At 49.0% G+C, this 23,556-nt stretch overlaps 1 long non-coding RNA gene across 1 annotated transcript in view; it reads right to left on the minus strand.

Annotated features, from left to right (window-relative positions):
- LOC141165240 (uncharacterized) overlaps positions 1-12,882 on the minus strand; it is a 131,231-nt gene extending 118,349 nt beyond the window's left edge. The window contains exon 1 of the long non-coding RNA XR_012251108.1: positions 12,747-12,882. This is a non-coding gene — a long non-coding RNA (uncharacterized lncRNA). The remainder of the gene's footprint in view (positions 1-12,746) is intronic.
- Positions 12,883-23,556: the final 10,674 nt, after the last annotated feature.

Raw genomic sequence — 23,556 nt, forward strand, 5'->3', positions numbered from 1 at the left:
CTTCTTGTTTGGTCCTGAACCAGTTGTGAAAGGTAATTGTCTCTCATAGTTGTCAAAAACCTATTACCTTTGCTTGAACTACAGGTTTCTGTTCCCCCATCTATTTCAGAGTAGTTGAAGTCCCCCATAATAATGACTTCTACTTGAGTCGCTGATTCATCAATTTGTTTATGAGGATATTCTCCACTGCTTCCATTATTTTGGGAGACTTATAACAAACCCCTATCAGTAATTTATATTTTTTCCCCCTCCCCTTATCTCTATCCACAGGGACTCTACGTTTTCTTTAAATTCACATATATTCTCATGCAAGATGGATTTTAAGGATGATTTTACATATAAACACACGTTCCCCCCCCCTCGCTTGTTTGTACGGTCATTTCTGAACAGACTATAGCCCTGTAAATTAACTGCCCAGACATGGCTCTCATCCAGCCTTGTCTCAGATATCCCCACCATGTCATAATTATTTTCCATCAAAATGAATTCTAATTAATCGGGTCACCATGGCAGCGATCGGGACCCTGTGCTCACATCGCGGGGTCCCAATTCAAGGTAAGAGGCGCGCGTTTACCTCCCCTTGCTGCCGGAATGCTGCAATCAAATTAGATCGCAGCATTTCGGGGGTTAGTGTGCCAGGAGCAGCGCGGGACCGCTCCTGGCACATAGCATCGGATGTCAGATGTGAGAATCAGCTGACACTAGGCGGCGATCGCTTCTGTGCGGGCGCAATCACATTGTGCATAATAGTATGTACCTGGTCCAATAGGCCCAGGGCACAGGGACGAACTATTACCGACAATGGCAGTAAGGGATTAAAGGGAACTTCGTACTCTATGTTTCGGTATGACTTGTCCAAGGCTGGGCCCTGGCTGCACTCCCCACTCTCTTCCCTAAATTGAGAGGTCTCTTCCTCTGTGTGTATATAAGGAAAGACCTGTTAGTCAAGTGGAGTGGGGTGTGAGAAACCACCAGGGACCGACCTCAAACTAATCAACGCAAAATACATAGCCACCAGGCCGGCTTTTAAAAGTAATCTTTTTCTGCATGCTTCCATCTACATTATGATTAGATGTGCACGGCCTTGCTTAATACAAGTGAATTGAGTGAGGCTGTGCATTGCAAGTTGAAATGTGTCCTGATGTATGCAAATCACATACTTGTGGTCACGTAACCACCCATTCCTGGCGCTGAAACCGGAAAATCCTGACAGCGTGCGGGTGCACAGGCTCTTAGGATTCAGAAGTCTGCAGTTACAGAGTGACTGCAGACTTTTAGCAAAAGACCGGACAACCCTTTAATATCTTGATTTGCTTCAATCACTTATTTTATTTTGATGCCTTGAAAGTTTTTCATAAACTTTTTTTAAATTCTCTTTAGCACTCCGGTCATAACAAACTGTTTTACATAGTAATGTGTTTTCTATTTGAGAAGCATCAAAGAGATGACTGATAAAAATGGAAAGTAATAGTCCTGCATGCATGGGCTTGGCTGAGATTAATGACAGCCTATACCCATTTTTATATCTGGAGGGCATCCAACATTATTTTCATCTTTCTTCATTACTAGAATAAGTGGCATTGAATTGAAATCAGTGAGTTAATGTACTGCAGTATCTATGAAAGGCAATGTTCACGTCACATTTGGATTATAAAGTTAAAGTACAGATACATTTTCTTTATTTTAATTTACAAAGTATTTAGTTTTTTTTAAAGAAGTTAACTTTTTTCACTTACGTGAACGTTTAGTGCACAAGTATTTACCATACAGAATATACACTGCTCAAAAAAATAAAGGGAACACTCAAATAACACATCCTAGATCTGAATGAATGAAATATTCTCATTGAATACTTTGTTCTGTACAACGTTGAATGTGCTGACAACAAAATCACACAAAAATCATCAATGGAAATCAAATTTATTAACTAATGGAGGCCTGGATTTGGAGTCACCCCCAAAATTAAAGTGGAAAAACACACTACAGGCTGATCCAACTTTGATGTAATGTCCTTAAAACAAGTCAAAATGAGGCTCAGTATTGTGTGTGGTCATACAGGCACGTGGAGGCCATACACAATACTGAGCCTCATTTTGACTTGTTTTTAGGACATTACATCAAAGTTGGATCAGCCTGTAGTGTGTTTTTCCACTTTAATTTTGGGGGTGACTCCAAATCCAGGCCTCCATTGGTTAAGAAATTTGATTTCCATTGATGATGATTTTTGTGTGATTTTGTTGTCAGCACATTCAACGTTGTACAGAACAAAGTATTCAATGAGAATATTTCATTCATTCAGATCTAGGATTTGTTATTTGAGTGTTCCCTTTATTTTTTGAGCAGTGCATACAGTATGTCTGACTATAAAAGCAAATAAACGTAAAATAGGCAACACTTCAGATTTTTTGCTGTGATAACCAACTGTTGCAGCAAGGTGATGAAAATAAAACAACGGTGGCCTCAGTCATGCTGGACAGCATGGCAAGCTGTATACTAGAATGTTTTTGGAATGAAAGGCATATTATAAAATGAAGGAATTATTGGATAGCCATGCTTTAGGCTACATTCAAACAATCAATATTTGGTCAGTATTTTACCTCAGTATATGTAAGCCAAAACCAAGAGTGACTGAAAAATACAGAAGTGGTGACATGTTTCTATTATACTTTTCCTCGGATTGTTCCACTCCTGGTTTTGGCTTACATACACTGAGGTAAAATACCCGTGTGAACATAGCCATGTTCAGTGTTGGCCGGGTTTCAGCCCTCCTTACCTCGGCCCTGTCTCTGAGCACAGAACACCTTGTACTTCCAGGCAGTCCAGGGAGGTTGCAGTTCTGGAATATGACAGGAGTGTAGGAGACTATCACAGAGCAGGTGCATTTATACGGAGACTTGATTACTCACAGGTGGATTCTATCTATCATTACCAGTCATTTAGGACAACATTGGATCATTCAGAGATTCTCACTGAACTTCTGGAGTGAGTTTGCTGCACTTAAAGTAAAGGGGCCAAATAATATTGCACGCCCCACTTTTCAGTTTTTAATTTGTTAAAAAAGTTTAAAATATCCAATAAATTTCGTTCCACTTCACGATTGTGTCCCACTTGTTGTTGACTCTTCCCAAAAAAAATAGAATTTTATATCTTTATGTTTGAAGCCAGAAATGTGGCAAAAGGTAGAAAAGTCCAAGGGGGCCAAATACTTTCACAATGCACTGTAATTATATATATATATATATATATATATATATATTATATATATACACATACAATGGTGGACAAAAGTATTGGCACCCCTGCAATTCTGTCAGATAATACTCAGTTTCTTCCTGAAAATGATTGCAATCACAAATTCTTTGGTATTATTATCTTCATTTAATTTGTCTTCAATGAAAAAACACAAAAAGAATTGTCCTAAAGCCAAATTGGATATAATTCCACACCAAACCTAAAAAAGGGGTAGATAAAAGTATTGGCACTGTTTGAAAAATCATGTGATGCTTCTCTAATTTGTGTAATTAACAGCACCTGTAACTTACCTGTGGCACCTAACAGGTGTTGGCAATAACTAAATCACACTTGCAGCCAGTTAACATGGATTAAAGTTGACTCAACCTCTGTCCTGTGTCCTTGAGTGTACCACATTGAGCATGGAGAAAAGAAAGAAGACCAAAGAACTGTCTGAGGACTTGAGAAACCAAATTGTGAGGAAGCATGAGCAATCTCAAGGCTACAAGTCCATCTCCAAAGATCTGAATGTTCCTGTGTCTTCCGTGCGCAGTGTCATCAAGAAGTTTAAAGCCCATGGCACTGTGGCTAACCTCCCTAGATGTGGACGGAAAAGAAAAATTGACGAGAGATTTAAACGCAAGATTGTGCGGATGGTGGATAAAGTACCTCGACTAACATCCAAACAAGTTCAAGCTGCCCTGCAGTCCGAGGGTACAGCAGTGTCAACCCGTACTATCCGTCGGCGTCTCAATGAAAAGGGACTGTATGGTAGGATACCCAGGAAGACCCCACTTCTTACCCCGAGACATAAAAAAGCCAGGCTGGAGTTTGCCAAAACTTACCTGAGAAAGCCTAAAACGTTTTGGAAGAATGTTCTCTGGTCAGATGAGACAAAAGTAGATCTTTTTTGGGAAAAAGCATCAACATAGAGTGTACAGGAAAAAAAGAGGCATTCAAAGAAAAGAACACGGTCCCTACAGTCAAACATGGCGGAGGTTCCCAGATGTTTTGGTATTGCTTTACTGCCTCTGGCACTGTACTGCTTGACCGTGTGCATGGCATTATGAAGTCTGAAGACTACCAACAAATTTTGCAGCATAATGTAGGGCCCAGTGGGAGAAACCTGGGTCTCCCTTAGAGGTCATGGGTCTTCCAGCAGGAGAATGACCCAAAATACACTTCCAAAAGCACTATAAAATGGTTTGAGAGAAAGCACTGGAGACTTCTAAGTTGGCCAGCAATGAGTCCAGACCTGAATCCCATAGAACACCTGTGGAGAGATCTCAAAATGGCAGTTTGGAGAAGGCACCCTTCAAATATCAGGGACCTGGAGCAGTTTGCCAAAGAAGAATGGTCTACAATTCCAGCAGAGCATTGTAAGAAACTCATTGATGGTTACCGGAAGCGGTTGTTCGCAGTAATTTTGGCTAAAGGTTGTGCAACCAAGTATTAGGCTGAGGGTGCCAATACTTTTGTCTGGCCCATTTTTTGGAGTTTTGTGTGAAATGATCAATGATTTGATTTTTGCTTCATTCTCTTTTGTGTTTTTTCCTTGCAAGCAAATTAAATAAAGATAATAATACCAAAGAATTTTCAGGAAGAAACTGAGTATTATCTGACAGAATTGCAGGGGTGCCAATACTTTTGGCCACCACTGTGTATAATATATATATATATATATATATATATATATATATATATATATATATATATATATATATATATAATGAAAAAAATCACAATTCAAAGGTGTCCACAATTTCTATCACTCGGAAATTCAGATCTATATGGTCTGTTCTGGCCGAATCAAACATTTTTTTCACTTAACTACCAATTCACAGTTATATTTCGGATGTGAAGGGAATTGTGTCAAGCAAATTGACTCTGAAGTTCTCTCAACACCTTCAATTTGACATTTAGCTTTTCTTTTACTGTGAGCCAGGTATAATCATTGATTTCTTCGGGTTTGATATATTTATTAGAAGGTTAACATGATGTTTGGATACCTGCTTGCCTATCATGAGTGGCAGCAGGTGTCTGCAAAATTACACAACCATTTAGAAAAAGAAACATTATGCAAATAGAACCTATCACCTCCTGGAAAACTTCATGCAGTAACAGATAAGCAAAATAGTAAACCTTTCTAATATATATGTAGATTTGCTCTTTTGTTTATAAATATACATAGATATACATATATATCTATGTATGTGATGCGCCCCCTGGGGCCGTGGGGTACTCGGTAGCCGGGCTGGTCCTTTTTGGGGTAGTCACGGTGGCAGTGACCTGGTCCGTGGCCCAGGGTGGTCAATAAGCAAAGTCAATTGGGGAATAAAGATTTGGGGATAAAGTTCAGTGACGCCACCCTTGGTATGCGGCTATAGGTAGCCGTCGCTGCTGTTCAGATCTACTGGGGCTGTTAGTGACGCAGCAGAGATGGTTCAGCTCTACACGGGTAGAGCTAGGCCCCAGGGCAGTTAAATAGGAGAATTTTGGATGTTGGTGTTGTAGTGCAAGGCAGGTGATGCAGCAATTAAGTCTAGGACTATAGTTGAGCCACCCCCGTAGTGTTCGGGTGCGGTTCGATTCGTGGAACTGTTCGTCGAACACCGTTAAAACCAATGGCAGGCAAACAAAAACACATAGAAACACATAGAAAACACCTTCAAAGGTGTCCAAAAGCTGACAAACTGCTCAGAAGACACAACTAACACATGGAAAAGTGACAAGTACATATAGTCATGCGAAAAGAAAAGAGATGGAGGAGTAAAAGGAGGGGGAGACACAGATATAGGCATGTCATGCCCTTCTAAAATCAAGAAAGGCTGGAGTAAAAATCTAAAATCAGCCTACCAACACCCAGACGTCGTGACAAGAAAATGAAAAAAAGAAATATCTTTAGGTAGAATGGCGGTTCCATTCAGAACACTTTCCTTACAAGACGCAGTGGTATCCCCGTTGTGAGTTGTGCCAAAAACGGAACCCAATACATTCGGACTAATCCACCATTTGTCATATCCAAGGGGCAGGTCAGTAAACGACAACATCGACGCGGAACCAAGTACAGTCATGGCCAAAAGTATTGAGAATGAAACAAATAGTAATTTTTCCAAAGTTTACTGCTTCATTTTTTGTAATGGCAATTTGCATATACTCCTGAATGTCAGAGTGATCAGCTTAACAGCAATTACTGTACTTGCAAAGTCAATATTTGCCCAGAAAATGAACTTTAACCCCCAAAACACATTTCAACATCATTGCAGTCCTGCCTTAAAAGGAGCAGCTAACATCGTTTTGGTGATTGATCCATTAACACAGGTGTGGGTGTTGATGAGGACAGGGCTGGCGATCAGTCATGATTAAGTAAGAATGACATCACTGGACACTTTAAAAGGAGGCTGGTTCTTGGTATCATTGTTTCTCTTCAGTTAACCATGGTTATCTCTAAAGAAACACGTGCAGCCATCATTGCCCTGCACAAAAATGGCCTAACAGGGAAGAGTATCACAGCTACAAAGATTGCACCTCAGTCAACAATCTATCGCATCATCAAGAACTTCAAGGAGAGAGCTTCCATTGTTGTCAAAAAGGCTCCAGGGCGCCCAAGAAAGACCAGCAAGCGCCAGGACCGTATCTTAAAACTGTTTCAGCTGCGGGATCGGACTACCAGCAGTGCCGAGCTTGCTCAGGAATGGCAGCAGGCTGGTGTGAGTGCTTCTGCATGCAATGTGAGGCGGAGACTCTTTGAGCAAGTGCTGGTTTCAAGGAGGGCAGCAAAGAAGCCACTTCTCTCCAGAAAAAACATCAGTGACCGACTGATATTCTGCAAAAGGTACAGGGAGTGGACTGCTGAGGACTGGGGCAAAGTCATTTTCTCTGATGTCACCCACTCACCACACCGGCGTCCTCTCCTAGAATGCTTCACCCACTCACCGCACAGGCGTCCTCTCCTAGAATGCTTCACCCACTCACCGCACAGGCGTCCTCTCCTAGAATGCTTCACCCACTCACCGCACAGGCGTCCTTCTCCTAGAATGCTTCACCCACTCACCGCACCGACGTCCTCCCCTAGAATGCTTCACCCACTCACCGCACCGACATCCTCTCCTAGAATGCTTCACCCACTCACCACACCGACATCCTCACCTAGAATGCTTCACCCACTCACCACACCGACATCCTCACCTAGAATGCTTCACCCACTCACCACACCGGCGTCCTTCCCTAGAATGCTTCACCCACTCACCGCACCGACATCCTCCCCTAGAATGCTTCACCCACTAACCGCACCGACGTCCTCCCCTAGAATGCTTCACCCACTCACCACACCGACATCCTCTCCTAGAATGCTTCACCCACTCACCACACCGACATCCTCCCCTAGAATGCTTCACCGACTCACCACACCGACATCCTCTCCTAGAATGCTTCACCCACTCACCACACCGACGTTCTCCCCTAAAATGCTTCACCCACTCACCACACCGGCGTCCTCTCCTAGAATGCTTCACCCACTCACCACACCGACGTCCTCCTCTAGAATGCTTCACCCACTAACCACACTGACGTCCTTCCCTAGAATGCTTCACCCACTCGCCACACCGGCGTCCTTCCCTAGAATGCTTCACCCACTCACCACACCGGCGTCCTCTCCTAGAATGCTTCACCCACTCACCACACCGACATCCTCTCCTAGAATGTTTGGGACATCTGGAAAACAGCTTATTCGGAGAAGAAGAGGTGAGCGCTACCACCAGTCTTGTCTCATGCCAACTGTAAAGCATCCTGAAACCATTCATGTGTGGGGTTGCTTCTCTGCCAAGGGAATCGGCTCACTCACAGTCTTGCCTAAAAACACAGCCATGAATAAAGAATGGTACCAGAATGTCCTCAAAGAGCAACTTCTCCCAACCGTCCAAGAGCAGTTTGGCACCCAACAATGCCTTTTCCAGCATAATGGAGCACCTTGCCATAAAGCAAAGGTGATAACTAAATGGCTCATGGAACAAAACATAGAGATTTTGGGTCCATGGCCTGGAAACTCCCCAGATCTTAATCCCATTGAGAACTTGTGGTCAATCATCAAGAGACGGGTGGACAAACAAAAACCAACAAATTCTGGCAAAATGCAAGCATTGATTATGCAAGAATGGACTGCTATCAGTCAGGATTTGGTCCAAAAGTTGATTGAGAGCATGCCAGGGAGAATTACAGAGGTCTTGAAGAAAAAGGGGCAACACTGCAAATATTGACTTGCTGGATTAACTCATTCTAATTGTCAATATAACCTATTGGTACTCATAATATGATTGCAAAAATATTTCTGTATGTGATATAAACATCAGACAAACACTAATAAAAACCAGAGGCCAGCAGATCATGTGAAAATATAATTTTGGTGTCATTCTCAAAACTTTTGGCCATGACTGTACAGTAGTATATACTGTACATCCTTTGACAAGGCAATCAGGCGGATCAAAAAGTTGGGAAGGGTCACCCTAATGGCCAAAACAAGCATTGATGCGGCGTTCCGGTTAATTACTACCTGTGCCTCCGAATAGTGTCCACCTATTGGGCTGCTTCTGGGAAGGAGCATAGTATATAGATCGCTGTTTGCCCATGGGGTGCTCCAGATCCTGCTCACTATTTGAGGCGTTTAGTTGCTTCCTCAAATGGGTTGTAATGGACTTTTCTAAGGGGGCACATATTATCCATTACCTCGACAACTTCTTATGCCTGGGCCCAAAAGATTTTCCACAGTGTGAATACTTGCGGTAGTCCACCTGTGAGAAGGAGAGAGCTGGAGGGAGAGCGGACACCACAGAGCCGAGGGGTTAGATGGAGAACGGAAGAAGGAAAGAGGGCGAGGGAGGTAAGGGAGTACAGTGGAAGGTCGACCTGAGCTCCCCCACGTTCCTGCTGGGCGGGGAACAGCCCTGGGAAGAAAAGCCGCTTGCGCATCCCTTTGAAGTTACGGGCGCGAGTGGGCAGAGGGACTACGCTGGAGTGTGAAGCCGACATGGCCAGTCCGTTCCTGCCCGTGCGACCTCCGTGTCGCCGGGTTTGTGCCAGAGCCGCGGTGGACCCTGACGGCCAGCCCCCCTCTCCCAATACTGGTGCCTGTCCACTGGTGGGTCGAGCCCCCCTGCGGTGGAGACAGGTCTAAGCTCTGTAATTTAAATTGGCTCTGTAATTTGAATGAGTACACTTTAAATCCTTTTACAAGGATCTATTGGAGGGCAAGTCTGATGCCAGCAGCCGTGTCACTTCCTGGGCGGAGTCAGGTAGAGAGAGTCAGGTGTTGGAGAGAGGAGCTGAAGCTCCAAGACTTTGTTTGCCTACAGGGACCCCCCCTTTCTCGGACCCAGGAGAGGGAGGGTGGGTTGAGGACTTTAGTGGGGCCTGTCCCCGTCTCCCACCTCTCGGTTGGTACCGGTGGTGGGAGCCCTATCAGGACCTTTCTGAGAGCCCTGTCTGGACTTTTCTGGGAGCTTTGAGTCCTCCTTCCTCCATTATGAAAGGGAGCACATTAAGGGCTAAAAAAAGCTAAGGAGGCTAAGGCTAAGAAGGAGGTGGCCAAAACAGAGAAGAAGGGGAGGAGGGGCAGCAGGGCACCGGCCGAAGCCGGGCCAGATGCAGTAACCATCTCTCCTCTCGGTGAGGGGCCTAGTTCTCGCGGGGGCTCGGCCATCCACAAGGACTGGGGCGTCCAGGCCGAGGGGGAGCCTGTTGGCACCTATGGCTCCCGCCTGAGTGCGTACCTCCGCGAGTACGGGGAGGCCGGTAATACCTTGGGACGATTCCGGGAGGAGCTGCGGTGTGCCCGGCTGGCCACAGATAGAGCCGGCCTCTGGCCGCACGATGCACTGTCTGTCAAGATTAAGGAGCTGAAAAGCTCAGTAAAAAGTCTGGAAAAAAGGAAACAAGAAATCCTGGAAAATGCGGGTCCCTTCTATGAGAAACTGGTGAACGACGAGAGGTTCTGGAGCATGACTGCCATCACAAAGAGGGTGCCAGGGGTTCTGGTCGCCTGGCCCAGGCAGAGGAATCATCGTCATCAGAGGAGGAGGAGGAGGAACAACAGGAGCCAGAGGGCCTGCCTGGGGACTCGGTAAGTGATCACCGAGTCACGCATAGTCGGCTGCTGGAACACCACCAGGTCGCGCTCCCGTTGGACTCCAGTCTATCGGAGGACGAGGGGAGCGGCGACAGTAGCAGTAGCGAGGGGGGTTACCTCATGTGCCAGATCCGGCAGCTCGAGTCCCTGGGAGTGGATTACTCCCAGCTAAGATTTAGGGATGAGGGCTGCCAGGATGAGGTAACCAGGAGGGGGGAAAGAAAGAAGAAAGGAAAAAAAAAAAGGTGGTGGAGTAGAAATACATCTATGTCCCCCTTCCTGGGACCCCTCAGTCCCACTGTGGGCCCGTTTCCCACCCCAGCCTGGGTTCTGATGTGGCCCCAGTGCAAGGGAGCGGGGAGAATAATGTAACCGTGGTACAGGTGTGACGCCTCTTCTCGGAAGCCCTTTTCTTTACCCTGGGAGATGGGGGACTCGGAGTCGGGTCCTGTGATGGAGAGATGGGGTGCAGCCGTGGCCCGGACCCGACCCGTGCTCAGGGCCGTCACATTAAAAGGATGGTGTGGGCTTATCCGGGTTGAGTGGCTGATTCCGACTATGCCACCTGTGGTGTCAGGTGAGGGGCCACCAGCGCCGCTGCAGTCCGCTGAGGCATGGTGGTATGGCGGCCAAAGTTATTACTACTCCCCACAGGCGGAGCAAGGCCTCAGGGCAGAGAGGCAGGATGACGGGGATAGTAGTCTAGGAGGTCTGGTGCTGTGTAGCGCGGTGTAGTGCAGAATTAAGAGTCCGGAGGCCATAGGGGTGAACTTCCAAGGCTTTACTCACGGTAGAGATGGCAGTAGGAAGGTGACTCCCTGCTCCACGCGGAGTTCTGCGGTCAATAGGGACGGGGGTCCGAAAACCTCCGAGTAAGTCCAGTGTTAGATCAGGACCCTGCACCAGAGTGTTCCTAGACTTCAGACCGAGTGCTTTCCTGTCTGTGTGTGTAGATAGGCCGGGTCTCCCTCTGAACTCCTCTCAGAAAAAGGGCACGGGTGGCAGCGCCATTCCTTCCGATACGATCCTCAGGACCTAACCGGGCTTCCCTGACCAGGACGTGGAGTAGCAAGATCAGGTGTCGGGGGCCGGTACCCCTTTTTGCGGCCGGACTCCCTCTGACTAGATCAGCATAGAGAGGACAGGTGGCGTACACTGCTCCGTCTGCATCCTTCCTGGGATCCATTTGCTATGGAGCTACACTCTTTAGCTCCGGGCCTTCTTGATTATGGTCCTTGACCGGGCTGAGACAATCATTATCTGCAGCCTGCCCCTCGACCCCAAGGCTAAGATATGAGGGCCGTGTCTCCGTCCTCTGCAGGTCCACACAGGATCCACTCTCAGGGAGGGTGATCACATTACAAGAGCAGTCGAAAGAACAAGAACAAGAACCAAGATGGCAATCTATTAAATATGAAATATTAAGTGTAACTAAATTGTGAGTCCTCCACCCTCACCCACTAACTGGTTCCCCAGTCTCCCTGTTACCAGGAAGGCAGCACCTAGTGCATACTAGCCCCCTCTGGTGGAGAAATGTGGTGTTGGATGCAAAGGTTGGGTCCCAACCATCACACTGTTCTTACTTGAGAGGAGGAACACTGCACTCCATTAAAGAAGTGCAGCATCCCTGTGGCGGTTGAACCCTCAGGGGCACCACACAGGCAGCCGCCCCTGCTGGTCATAGCAGGGGGGGTGGGCAAGGACCAAACATGAGGATGGTGCCGCAGGTCCGGCTGACCCGGACCCCCACCTTGGTGGGGGGGGGGTGCCTCCGGGGTCCCCTGCGAGTATGTCATCTACTGGGTCTGCGGGGGCCCCGGGGCCCGCTAGTAAGGGCATAGGGGCAGCCGTGATTGCTGCAGCCATCCTCACCCCGCCCACACCCTCAGCGGGGGGAAGGCAGTCTGCCGGGGTCCCCTGCGAGCCCGCTTCCACCTGGGGCTGCGGGGGCCACGGCGCCGGAGTCTCCATAGGGCGGGAGCAGGGCCGCGACTGTAAAACTGCCGGCCGTATCCCGGACCGCACCACCGGCGGGGGGGGGCCGGTGTCGCCGGGGTCCCCTGGGGGCCCGCCACCATCTGGGGCCGCAGGGACCTTGGCGCTGGTAGAGAGTGAGGGCGGGAGGTGTAGCAGGGATACCGTGGCGGTGACGCAACCGGCCGCGTCCATGACCGCACCTCCGGCACGGGGCGCGGTGTTGCTGGGGTCCCCCGTTGGCCTAATTCCACCCAAGGCTGCAGGGGCCCCAGTGCCGGTATCAGGGGAAAATGCAGGTAATGAAAGTGCAGGAGACATACATTGTAAGAAACAAAAAAATGGCACAACATCTGAAGCCCTCCCCCAACCACAGCAAGGGGGGCCGCACCGACGGGGTCCCCCGCTGGCAATATTTTACCTGGAACTGTGTCGCCTGGGCTGGCGGGGTCCTCGGCGGTGGCTGGTCCCTCAGGGAGTGACGCTCTGCAGCAGGCATTGGGGGAGCAATGCTCTGCTGCAGCTCTCACTGCTTCTGCTGGTTCTGCTGCACACCCTGCTGTGAAGCAGGGTGTGTCTGTTTATAACTGCAGCTCTGAGAACCTTAAAAGGGAAGAACACCTTAAAACAGCAAAACAAGGAAAGAGTCTAGGGGAAAAGCATGAAGTGAGTAATAAAAATAAAACTGTAGTAAATGGTGTAGCAGGAAAAGCGGGAAAAACGCATGGTGGGAATGGGGAAAAAGAACAGCAAAAAAAGAGTGGGGAGGAAAAACCGCATGGTGTGAATGATGCACAAAAAAGTGTATAAATAGTGGTGTGAATGAAAGAGTAAATGGAAGTGAAAACGGTGCAAGTGGGGAATGTGTGGAGATGGAGGAATGGCCACCTCTAGGGGGGGGCAGTGTGAGTGTTGCGGAAAATGGAGCAGTAGGTAAGGAAAATGGATCAGTGGGTAAGGGGAAAAATAATGGTGATAATGGGGTGAATGGTGAAGCAGGGGCCGGTCCATCGCCCCCCACAAATGGTATGTGTTATTCAGAGGTAGTGTCAGGCTCTTCCTCACACCCGGGCATGGGAGGTGGAGATTTCCACCGCCTTTTTCTGCAGGGTCTCAGGCACAGGGAGCGGATAATCTCTGTAGAGGGGAGGGACGTGGACCTGTCCTTTTGGCTGGATAAGTTTGGACAGGCGGCCTTCCAAGGAAAAAAGGGGGGGCGAGACCGTATGGTCTCTCCCTACAGCCGGGCAGGGGGTGAACAGAAGGAATGTGGTCCGTCTCCGGTGGAGGGGCAGTGATACGTGCCCTCCAAGATCTAGGGTAGTGAAGCTCCTTCTGGAGATGGGCTTCAGAGCGAGTGACATCTTTGCCCTGATACATCCTTTTGGCGCTCCCATCTTTGATGTCAGCTTCGTTCGACCGGAGGGCATGGAGCTCTTCTGGTCGAATTACGAGCTGGCAAAGGAGATGCCCGACTGGCGGGGTCTCATCGCTGAGGCGATATCCCGCCAAAACGGACCCAAGGTAGTGACCATTTTGACCTGTAACGAGTCACTCTCGGGGATTGACATAATGACCTGGCTTAGCCGGTACGGTGAAGTGGTGGAGACCACCAAAAAAATCTTGGATGAAGGCATATGGTCAGGGGGCTGGACCTTCATGATGAGGTTGAAGCGGTCCGGCGGCACTGTCGCCCACATCCCTTCCTCGGCCTTCCTTGGAAGGGATAGGATCCTGGTCTTCTACCAGGGACAACCGAAGGTGTGCCACAGGTGCGGCGATCCTACGCACCTTAGTGCGGCCTGCAGGGTGCAGAAATGCACCCTGTGTGGAGAGGTTGGCCATCTCGCCGCCTCTTGTGGTACGGTTAGGTGCCACCTGTGTGATGCCGTCGGGCATCCGTTCAGCCGCTGCCCTCGTTCCTTTGCCAATGCCGTCTTCGGTCAGACGGGGGGTAACCGTGTCGGGGTAAATCCCGGCGGTGCACCCCCTGCGGAGCCTGAGGTCGGCGGAGGTGAGGGAACTGTAGGACCAGTGAAGAAGAGCAGCAGAGCCCACAACCCCTCTTACCAGCGGAGGCAGGTGAGGCGTCATGAGGGGAAGGGGCAGTTGGATCCCCAGGCAACTGGGGTGATGACAGTCCCCCCTCCGGGGGTTTCGGCTGGCGCCACTGAGGCCCTGGGGAGAAAGCGATGAACGAGGAGATCAGGAGGCTGGAGAGAGAGGAGATGGCTGCGCTCTCAGATTCCTCCCAGTATGAAAGTGTTGGAGGGGACGAGGTGCAGCCTAGAGCAATGGATGGCAGTGCAACCCTAGTTAAGAGGAAGAAGAACAAGAACAAGAAGAACAAAGGGAAGGGGGTTGTTAGATCTGCCCCCCCGACCAAAAAGGTGCCAGCGGAAGGCTCCGCGACCTCCCCTTTGGTCCCGGTCTCTAACCGGTTCAAAGCCCTCGAGGACCCTGATGTGCCGGGGGTCGGGGGTGAGGTGCTGGGTGTGCCATCTGTGTCATCTGGGGAACCAGTGGGGGATGGTGGGGTCCCTTCTCTGGGGGTTACACCATCTTCCTCTGGGGGAGGGACTGTCCCCGTGCCTGTTGGTGAGGAAGGGAGGGGGGGCTCCATGGATACCTCGGTCTCCCTCAAGCGCCGGGAGTGTGATAGGGGGAGCAGTATGGGGCCCCTTTCGGATGGTGAAGGGGGTGGGAGGAAGAAAAAGGCCATCTAAATCGATCATCCAATGGCGGCACCCACCCCGTTGACACTGGCGTCCATTAATGTCGCTAGTATTAAGTCTGATGCGGCCAGATTCACGACCTTTGATTTCTTCACCCGGGTTGAGGCTGAAGTTTTATTCTTGCAGGAGACCAGGCTAACGGACATGGGGGTCATTCACAAGGCGAAAAGTGAGTGGAGGTGTGGGCCCTCATACTGGTCTCTTGCGGCCGAGCCGTATAGCGGGGTGGCGGTCCTTTTTAAGGCCGCAGCAGTTGAATGCCGGAGGGTAATCGAGATAGAAATGGGGAGGTGCTTGGTCTTAGACGTCTTCATGAGGGGACAAGAGCTTTGGCTCATAAACATCTACGGTCCTCAGTCTAAGTGGGACCGCAAATGTCCCTTTATGAAGATCAAGCCTTATCTTTTTACAAGCCAGCAGGTGGTCTTTGGAGGTGACTTCAACACCGTCACAAGATTGCGTGACAGGGGAGGTGCCAAGGGCCGGCTGGCTTATGATAGCATTGCCTTGAATAGCATAGCTAGTGATGCTCACCTGGTGGATGTCCACATCCGGCACACCCCAGGTCACAGTGGGTTCACCTATTTCAGTTGTAGCTGTAGGTCAAGGATAGACAGGTTTTTTTTAAAGGAGGAGACCGTCTCTTCAGCAGCGTCCGCTGTGGAGGTGGAATTCTCCGACCACTGTCTAATTTTCTTTTCCTTGAATGTTGCAGAAACCCCCCGGATGGGGAGAGGTCTATGGAAGCTGAATTCATCCCTGCTGGAAGAAGCGGAGGTGAGACAATCCTTTGAGGACTTTCTTCAGAGCCAGGTACCGCTATTGGATCTGTGTAGCACTAAGTCAGAGTGGTGGGAGATGTTCAAGGATCGGGTTGCGAGCTTCTTCCGCCAGCTCTCTAGCCTCAGGAACCTGAGTAAGTACCGTTTGTACCAAGGTCTGAGGAGGAAACTCGAACAGCTCGTTTCAACTGGAGGTGACCGCGAGGAAATCTCCAGGGTGAAGTCTTTACTTAAGAGGTGTCAGTACGATAGACACACATCTTTAGTTTTTGAGAGGGATTTCGGGAGGTACTGCTCTCCCGACCCCTACAGAAATTGGAAGATGTCAGTAGGTTGTAAAGTGGTGACCGGCCTGATTGACTGTACAGGCTCCCTGAACCGATCCAAATCAGGGATCTTGGAAGTCGTCAGGTCGTTCTACTCATGCCTCTTGGGAAAGAGGGATCTGAATCAGGACGTGATGTCGGCTTTCCTGGCTGAAGCCGTCCCTGAATCAGGGGATGACCCCTCACTTAGTGTTTTGACCGAGGTAATCAGGGAAGAGGAAGTGAGACTGGCCATTGATGGGCTCCGGCCCAAAAAATCGCCAGGTCCAGACGGCTTAACGTCTGAATTCTACAAGACCTTTAGGGACTCCTTGGTCCCCCTCTTGACGGAGGTGTTAAACGAATGCCTCTCCTCGGGTGCTCTTCCCCGTTCAATGAGGAGGTCCGCCCTGATTATCCTGTCAAAGGGTAAGGACTCGTCCCGTATTGAGAATTGGCGTCCCATAGCGCTTCTCAATACCGACCGGAAGGTACTGGCTAAGATACTGTTTAATCAGTTGGTGAAATTTGCTCCCCGGCTCCTTTCGGGGTCCCAGCACTGTTCTGTTCCAGGCCGCAGCACTTTTAGTGCTGTGCTCGGTGTCCGAGAGGTAGTGGAGCAGGACAGGGCTGGTCTCTGGAAGGGGTTCCTGCTGTCCTTAGACCAGGCAAAAGCCTTTGATCGGGTGAACCACGACTACCTCTGGTCCGTCCTTCTGAGGTATGGCCTGCCCGGGGGGTTTGTAAATTGGTTAAAGGCATTGTATGCGGGGGCAGAGACTTTCCCTTTAGTGAATGGTTGGTCGGGCAGCGCTTTTGAGGTGGAAGCCGGGGTTCGTCAGGGCTGTCCGATGAGCCCGCTGTTATACGTGTTCGCCATCGACCCCTTTTTAAGGAGGATCGAGGGTGGACCATTGGCTGGAGTCCAGATGGACGTGACGGCCCCGGAGGCCACCTTGAGGGCAGCGGCGTATGCTGATGATGTCTCCCTTTTTGTGTCCTCGAAGGAGAAGGCGGACTGGGTGATGTCGGAGGTTGACCGCTGCTGGGAGGCATCCGGGTCGAGGATTAACCAGGAGAAATGTGAGAGTCTCTGGCTGGGAGGGGGAGACCCCAGTTTTTGTCTCCCGGACACCCTCCCAGTCCCAGTCCACGGCTAAGATCTTAGGCATCATTTTCGGCCCGGGGGATTACCCCCAACAAAATTGGGAGGGCAGGCTAAAGATCGCCGCCCAGAAGGTGGACCAGTGGAAAGGGTGGACTTTAACCCTGAGGGAGCGGGTGAACCTGATCAAGGGGTACGTGCTTCCATTGTTAAATTACCTGAGCAGCATATGTATCTTGCCAGAACCTCTCTGGACACAGGTCTATGGCCTGTTTTTCCAGATGTTATGGGGAAACAGGCTTAACCTAATCAAGGGAGGTCATGTACCGTACGAGGAGACTAGGTGGGTTGGGCATGGTCAACCCGGTGGTGTTCCTAGTGAATGCCTTTCTTAAGACCAATGTGGCAAACCTCTGGTCAGAGAGGGCTCCTCCGTGGGTATTCTCCTGTAGGGGTTGGCTTCAGCCTTTCTTCCAGGAATGGGAGAGAGAAGGGCGTGTGAAGGATCTGCGCACACCGCATGGGCATCTCCCGGCTTATGCTACCCCGGTTCTGAAGGTGATCCGCCGGTGGGGTCTGGGAATGTGGGAGATCAGGACAATGCCAAGGAAATTCCTTGACAGGAGGGTCCTGTTGACCAATTTCCAGAAGCCTCTGGCCCTCAAGGATTACCCAAGTCGGGATCTGGAGGGGGGGGGCTGAGGTTATTAAATTCTGACCGGATGCCCCTGAAGTTTTGGGACTTGGCTTGGCGCTGCTTCCACAGGAGGCTGTATGTGAGGGGCAATTTAAAGTGAAGGAATTCCGATGATCGGGGTTGTCCTCGTGAGGAATGCTGCGACGTGCTGGAAAGCATGGAGCACTTCCTCCTTCATTGCCCCTTCAATACAGGGGTCTACACCAGGGTGGGTGCTTCCTTAGGCTGGCCTCAGCTGGCTCGCCTCTCCTATCCTGAGTGGGCATATGGAGCATTCGGGTCCCTTGGTGGCCAAGTTCGGGGCACTTTATTCTTAGTCAGTTTAGTGGTTAGGTTTTACACATGGAATGCACGTTGTCTAGTGTCAACGCAGCAAAAGGTCCTCCCCGAGGAAGAGGTGGTTAGGAACATTCTGGGTGACCTTGGTAAAGTGCGCTCGCTGGATTTTGACAGGCTGGGCGCAAGGAGGGCTTCTCTCCTTTGGAGGGGTTTCTCCTTCAGTGTGCCCTAGGGACAGATAAACTGTGTTAATAATTTTTGTTCTCAGAGAGGGATAGTTAGTTAGGTATATAGGGGCAGTGTGTTTTAGGGACAGTCAGGGCCAGAATAGGGCGAGATAGGTAGGCACGAGGTGAGGTAGATAGGGCTTTAGGGACAGAGAGGGACAGGTAGGGACAGGTTTCTTTTATGTAGGGATAGGTTTTTTTTTTACGTGAGTGATAGGAAGGGAGAGTTAGTTTCTCTTTTTTCTTTTAAAATGTAGGGAGAGTGCCTGTCTGTCCGGCTCCCGGTGGTGGGCTGTTACTTTTCACTTATAGCTTTTTGTTTTTCAGAAATATTAAGGTGTATGGGGCTCGCAAGCACCGAGCCATGGCTTAAAAGGTGTAAGTTGTATAAGGTTGATAATGTTGTATAAGGTTGATAATGTTGATAAGGTTTGTTTTGTATAATGTAATGTAATGATAGGTATAATAGTGACATAATGCAATGATAGGTATAATGATAGTGTAATATATGGAAATAACATGTGGTGTAGGGACAGGAAAAAATAAAAATTAAAAAAATAAAAAAATAAATAAAAATTAAAAATTAAAAAATATATATTAAAAAAATAAATAAATAAAAAATCTAAAAAAAAAATAGTGTATATAGAATTTTGTAAGCTCCCGTTGGTTTTCTTTTTTTTTAGCTATGTTTATGTTGAAGGGCGATGGACCGTGTTTTGAGTAGACTGTAGGATGTCTGGGTATATTGAATGTATGGTAATGTGGTCCCTGTCTCTTTTCTCTCCCCTTTCCACAAAAACACTGGAGCCTGAAAGGAGGCGGAGAGGAGGAGGGACAAAGAGAAAGACAAAGGAGCAGGAACAAAGAGAGCGAGGGAGAGCGAGGGAGAGCAGAGAGCGGAGCCGAGCCAAATATGGACTCAAAGGACTCATGGACTCTCATGGACTCTCATGGACTCTCATGGACTCTCGCATAAAGAAATGGACTCTTATGGCCCTTGTGGACCCTGGACCGGCATCTGGGTAAAGTCTTGGATTCGGTTTTTGGACATTCATCAAGACATCTTGGTATGGTCTACCCTTTCCTTTTGTTTTGGGCAGCTTAGCCTCTTTTTTTTGTTGACAAAAACTTTGTAATGTTATGGGGTGGGGATTAATGGATGTTGATGGTGTGTGTATAGGTTTTCTATTTTTATAATAAAAAAGAGTTCCAGCTCCAGTAGCGTCCACTAAAGCTGCTGCAGTTAAAAAGCTTTTATAAGGATCGAGCTTGGCGGTCCACCCCAAGGCGTGCTACCGCCAGTCCCAGCCCCTTTGCCTTGGGGCGCCTCCCCGATGCTCTTCACTGAGTGTCCCGGGGGCCCGAAGCATTTCCTTTGAAAAAATTAAGTGTCCAAACCACAGGTGGTGTAGCTTGCTTAACAGCTGGGATACTCCGCTGACTAGCAGACACTGCTACTAGGCCCAAAGTATTGCCTGGGCTAGATGCAGTTAAAAATTTGTAATTAGATCTACAGGCGGTGGCTACTCCACTGACTAGCAGACACTGAAGCTTTGGAGCAGACCTCTGATTTCCAGGCTATAGTATGAGTAAACAGCTCTTCAGACTCAACCATCTGTGTTACCCCAAGCCATAGTGTATGTAGTTTCTTAAGTTTAAAAGGGGGGGGGAGACCCGACCCACCTGGAATTGACGATGCCAACGTCATGTAAAACACAGCAAGGGGACTCCAAAAAGAGTCTCCATTTTTTCCAAAAATTGTGGCACAGACACCACTTAAGTGGCATCAATTGTCCCAGAGTTGCTTAAAATGGTTGGTGAGGTGATTTTCCAAAATCCTCAAGCTTTTAGTCTCCCCAGGATGACACAGGTGGGGCAAATGGTGGTTGGCCCGGCCCGCTAGGCCGCATTGTTGCACAGTGAGCTTCGCACTGTAACTTATGCTTCATATCCATGTGACGGTTCAAGCATAAAGTACTCAAACTATTGTTTTTTTGGCCTCTACTTAGGTTTTGGTGACAAATGTTACAGATAACATGAGTTGGGTCATCCTTAGCGATCTCAAAAAATGCCCAGGCTATGCAAGGTTTAGAGCCCATGCGACACTGCTACTAGCAATACTAGAAAATGATTGGCTGGGTTAGATGCAGTAAAAAATTGTTATTAGATACACAGGCGGTGCAGATTGCTTCACAGCTGGGCTACTACGCCCAAAGTATTGGTAGACTCTATACTAAATAAGGAAGGAGTCACTGACTGTGGTGGCCCCTCCGCGGGCCGAGGCGATTGGTCATCCCCTTTCGCTGCCCCTTACTCAACGAATTCACAAACATCTCCCGTTGGTTTGGAGTCCCATTATGCCCAACAAAAACCATAGGCCTCACAACAAAGCTATCGTTCTTAGACATCAAAATCGACACCACAGCAAGGTTGTTCCGCCTCCCATGGGAAAAAATACTAAAACATTACACCTGATAGAGGGTTTTTGCGCAGTATGGAAAGTAACACTACAGCAGATGCAAGTATTACTAGGTCTCCTCGTGTTTGCGAGCCGGGTGATGCCAGTCGGAAGGGTTTTTTCTCGTCATTTATCGCCCGCAACAAAAGGGGCATCAAAACCGAGTCATAGAATCAGAATCAGCAGGTAGCTATGGGCGGACGTAGAGGTGTGGAAAACCTTCTTATAATCATTCAACGGTCGCACGTTATTTATGTCAGCAGAACAGTCCAACATTGAACTAAGATTATTCACCGGGGCGGCAGAATCAGGCGGATATGCAGCGATACTAAATAACCAATGGTGCACAAGCTTATGGCCTCTGTATTGGGCAGAACAAGTGCTGACAAAAAAACAGATACTCCTGGAACTCTTCCCAGTAGTGGTAGCAATAGAAATATGGGGCGCGCGCCTGGCTAACAAAAAACACCAGCCTAGCGCACTGCATTAATAAGAAGGCATCATTGTCTCTCCCAGTGCTAGGCCTACTATGCCGGCTAGCATTCCTGTGCCTAAAACACAATGTATGGGTCCGCGCTAGCCACGATGCTGAGGGGTCTAACGCTGCTGCTAACTCTTTATCACAATTCAATTGGCAGATTTTCAGAGCTCCTCCCCAACGCCCACCCATCGGGCAACAGTTGCCCACCCTCCCTATGGGATCTAGTGGCGAATAGTTGATGCCATTAATCAGAGCATCAGTTGCTCCATCGACGTGTCAAGCATACCGTAAGGCATGGGAAGAGTGGACACGACTAGTAGCAGGCAGACGGGTTGACCAATGTGAACAAGCCAGATTACAAGCCACCATAGAATTTCTCCACCAGCTAATGATGAGGGGCATATCAGGGGCATCAGCGCAGCGGTGTATGACCGGAGTAGCATTTCACTTCCAACTACTGAATTGGGGAGATGTGACAAAGAGATTCATCATCAGACAATCCATAAAAGGGTGGAAAAGGGGTCAGCCAAGTCAGGAGTGTAGACGTCCCATCCTGTGTCACTAAAACTGATTTCTCATATCATATCCCTAACACCATTAACATGCCACTCACAATTTGAAGCAACACTACTGTCTACTGCATTTGCGATCGCCTTCTTCGGGGCGCTATGCATAAGTGAATTAGTCCCTCAATCCAAAATTACCACCAGTTGAGGCTTATTACACCAGGACGTAGTCATAGCCAATAATGCAATACGTCTACGCATACGCAAATTGAAAACGGTTCCAGCGGGCAGGGGTACCTCTTGTCCCACCACCTGACTCCGAATTCTGTTTAACATGTGCTCCAGCATGTAAATCACCGGAATAGTCATGCTGATAATGGCATCGTCAGCACTAAACATCTTCGTCGCCATTTCAAAACTGTGCAGAAGGGTGCATAGGTCCCTGATCTGAGACCACTCCTGCAGCGTGATTTGCCCCACCTATGGATCTCGTTGGCCCAGGCTATACATCAGGACGTATTGCACCAGGGCTTGTCGGTGCTGCCACAGTCGCTGCAACATGTGCAGAGTTGAATTCCACCGTGTCGGCACATCGCATTTCAGCCGGTGAACTGGAAGGCCCAACGACTTCTGTAGAGATGTAAGTCTTTGAGTTGCGGGATGCGAACGGCGGAAGTGAGCACACAGCGACCGTGCCCTCTGCAGAAGGCCATATAGTCCGGGATAGTGGGCTAAAAATTGCTGGACAACCAGGTTCAACACGTGAGCCATACAAGGCACGTGTGTGACATTGCCCCGGCGAAGGGCCGCACCCAGGTTTGCAGCATTGTGGCACACGGCCTTCCTTGGTTGCAGGTCCAGTGGAGACAACCATTCATGAAACTGGGTCTCCAGAGCTGACCACAACTCCTCAGCTGTGTGACTCACATTTCCCAGACATTTCAAAGAAAAAAACGCCTGATGCCATTGAGCCCTGCTGCCAGCATAGTAAGGAGGTGTGCAGTATTCCTACTGCACAGTTAGAAAGCGGATGGCATTACCAGACAGGCTTTGGGTGCAGGTGGAGGACCGAGAGGAGGTTGAGGAGGCAGAAGCAGTGGAGGAACTTCTAGATAAAGAGGATTGATGCACAACTCGTGGGGAAGGCAAGACTTGGACAGCAGCCCCTTGTCCTGCTGTTACCATAGTTACCCAGTGCCCAGTCAGCGACATGTACCGCCCCTATCCATGCCTACTCGTCCAAGTGTCTGTGGTGAAATGCACCCTGTCACACACAGAGTTTCTCAAAGAAGCGGTGATGTTGTGTGCGACATGCAGGTGTAGCGCAGGCACACCTTTCTTAGAGAAGTAGTGCCGACTGGGAATCTGGTACTGGGGCACTGCAACGGACATAAGGTCTCGAAAATCCTCTGTGTCCACCAGGCGGAAAGGCAGCATTTCTGTAGCCAACAGCTTGCAGATGGTGAAATTCAACTTCTTTGCTTTGTCATGGCTAGGAGGAAATGGTCTTTTACTTGTCTACATCTGAGGGACCGAGGGCTGGCTGTTGTGCTTAGACGGGGTTGAGTAGGGTGTCCCCGGCAAACTGCCGGTCTGTGAGGAAGATGCAGGCGGAAAAGTTAGGTTGCCTTGATCCAAAGGTGGTGCTCTCGATGT

Source organism: Phyllobates terribilis, unplaced genomic scaffold (genome assembly GCF_046119375.1).
Source record: "Phyllobates terribilis strain yellow unplaced genomic scaffold, ASM4611937v1 Scaffold_11__3_contigs__length_659146591, whole genome shotgun sequence".
Classification (NCBI taxonomy): domain Eukaryota; kingdom Metazoa; phylum Chordata; class Amphibia; order Anura; family Dendrobatidae; genus Phyllobates; species Phyllobates terribilis.